This window comes from Prionailurus viverrinus, chromosome B2 (assembly GCF_022837055.1).
Source record: "Prionailurus viverrinus isolate Anna chromosome B2, UM_Priviv_1.0, whole genome shotgun sequence".
NCBI lineage: Eukaryota > Metazoa > Chordata > Mammalia > Carnivora > Felidae > Prionailurus > Prionailurus viverrinus.
In genome coordinates, this window is record NC_062565.1 from 59,757,060 (window position 1) to 59,759,852 (window position 2,793).

General features: G+C 32.3%; 1 pseudogene; it reads right to left on the bottom strand.

Moving 5' to 3' along the window:
* Nucleotides 1-2,082: 2,082 nt before the first annotated feature.
* LOC125166959 (uncharacterized) lies at nucleotides 2,083-2,243 on the bottom strand (annotated as a pseudogene).
* Nucleotides 2,244-2,793: the final 550 nt, after the last annotated feature.

A 2,793-nucleotide genomic window follows, 5' to 3' on the forward strand; every position in this document is an offset into this window, starting at 1 on the left:
CCTACTATCAACATCCTCCACCAGAGTGGTATATTCGCTACAATTGACACACTTACATTAACATATCATAATTACCTTAGGGTTCATCCTTGGTGTTTTGCATTCTAAGAATTGGGATATATGAGATATATAGATATATAGATATATGACATATATCCATCTTAAGGTTTCATACAAAATATTTTCACTGCCCTATAAAGTCATCCCCCTCCACCATTGCAATCCCTAGAAACCATTATTTTTTAAAGTCTCCAAAATTTGCTTTTCCCAGAATACCATATATAGTAAAACCTTGGATTGTGAGTAACTTGTTCTGCAAGTATTCTGCAAGAAGAACAAACATTTTTAATAAACTTTAACCTGATAAATGAGCTATATCTTGCAACATGAGTAGTTTGTGACCCCGTACGTCACATAATCACAATTGAGCAATGGTTTTTGAAATTCACTTTGATATACAAATTCTTTGGATTATAAGCATGTTTCTGGAATGAATTATTCTCACAAACCAATGTTTTATTGTAATTGGAATTATACCATATGAAGCCATTTTGGATTGGCTTATTTCATTTAGTCAAAGGCATTCAGGGTTCTTTCGGTTTTGTTTTGTTTTGTTTTGTTTTTGTCATGGATTGATCATTCATTTCCTTTTAGCACTGAATAATAATCTGTTTTCTGGATATACCACAGTTTATTCATTTCCCTACTGAAGATATCTTATACTCTGAAATTTAGGCAAATATGTATAAAGCCATATTTGTGTGCAGGTTTTTGTGTGGATATAAGTGTTAAATTCCTTTGGATAAATACCTGGGAGATATTTTACTGGATTTTATGGCATGTTTAGTTTTGCAAGAATCTTCTGAATTGTCTTCTGAATTGGCTATGCCATTTTCCATTTCTACCAGCAATGAATGAATGGAAATTTTCCATTTCCACCTCCACATTCTCACCCCATTTGGTGTTGCAGGTGCTTCAGGTTCTGGCTATTCTAATAAGTGTGTATTAATATCTTATTGTTGCTTTAATTTGAATTTCTCTGATGACGTAGGATACAAAACTGTTTTTATATGCTCATTTGCATCTTGCATATCTTTTGCGAAGTGTACCTTCAGGTCTTTGATCCATTTTTCAATTAGGTTGCATTTCTGTTGTTGAGGTTTAATAGTTCGTTGTACATTTTAGATGAGAGTTCATTATCAAATATATCTTTTGCAAATATTTTCTCACAGCCTGTCTTTCATTCTCTTCACATTGTCTTCCACAGAGCAGATGTATTTTTTTAATGAATTCCAGCTTATCCATTAGTGTAAAACCTTGGATTGCAAATAGCTTGTCCTGTGAGTTTTCTACAAGATGAGCAAACCTTTACAATAAATTTTAACTTGATAAGTGAGTGCGATGCTGGTAGTACATGGTGCCAAACATCACATGATCACAACTGAGCCAATTGTTCTTGAAATTCACTTTGATATACAAATGCTTTGGATTACAAGCATATTTCCAGAACAAATTAGGCTCACAAACCAAGGTTTTGCTGTATTTTGTTTTATTATTTTTTATGGATTTTTTTGGTGTTATATCTAAAAAGACATTCCCATACCTAAGCTCATCTAGGTTTTATTTTTCTGTTATCTTCTAGGGGATTTAGAGTTTTATGTTTTAGACTTAGGTCTAAATAAAATGATGCATTTTGAGTTAGTTTTTGTGGAGGGTATTAGGTCTGTGTCTAGATTCATTTTTTGCATGTGGATGTCCAAGTTGTTCCAGCACCATTTGTTGAAAAAACAATTATTTGCTCTAATTTATTGCCTTTGATCCTTTGTCAAATATCAATTGACCATATTTATGTGAGTCTATTTCTGGGACCTCAGTTGTATTCAGTTGATTTATATTGCCACACTCTCTTGTTTACTATAGTTTTATGGTAAGGCTTGACATTGAGTAATGAAGTCGTCCAACATTATTCTTCTCCTTCAATACCATTTTGGCTATCCTGGGTATTTTGCCTCTCTCTATAAAGTTTAGAATCAGTTTGTTGTAACCACAAGATAACTTTCTGGGATTTTGATTGGGATTGCATTGAATCTACAGATAAAGTTGGGAAGAACAGACATCTTGACAATATTGAGTCTTCTTATCCATGGATATGAAATATCTCTGCACTTATGTGGTTATTATTATTTTTTATTTAATTCATCAGATTTTTGCACTTGATCTTAGCCAAAAGGCCGAGAAGCGATTAATTCATCAGATTTTTGTAGTATTCTTCATATAGATCTTGCACATATTTTGTTAGATACATACATAAGCATTTTATTTGGAGGAATGGTAATTTAAATGGAATTGTTTGTTTTTAATTTCAAATTCCACTTCGTTGTTCTTTGTTCTTTATTGGTATATAGGAAAGCAGAACATTTATGTATATCAGCCTTGTAGTATGGAAACTTGTTATAATTGCTTATTAGTTCCAGGAGATTTTAGTTGATTATTTTTGATGTTCAACGTAGATGATCATGTCATCTGTGACCAAAGACACTTTTGGTCATCTTTCACAATCTGTATGACTTTTATTTCCTTTGTCCATCAAAGACATCTTTCCCAATCTGTATGTCTTTTATTTCCTTTTCTCACTTTTTGGCATTAGCAATAAGTTCCAAATATGATGTTGAAACAGTTTAAAGAGGGAATATCCCTGCTTTTTTCCTGATCTTAATGAGAAAGCTTCAAGTTTCTCATTTTTAAGGATGACATTAGCTATCGGTTTTTTATAGATATTCTTTACCAAGATGA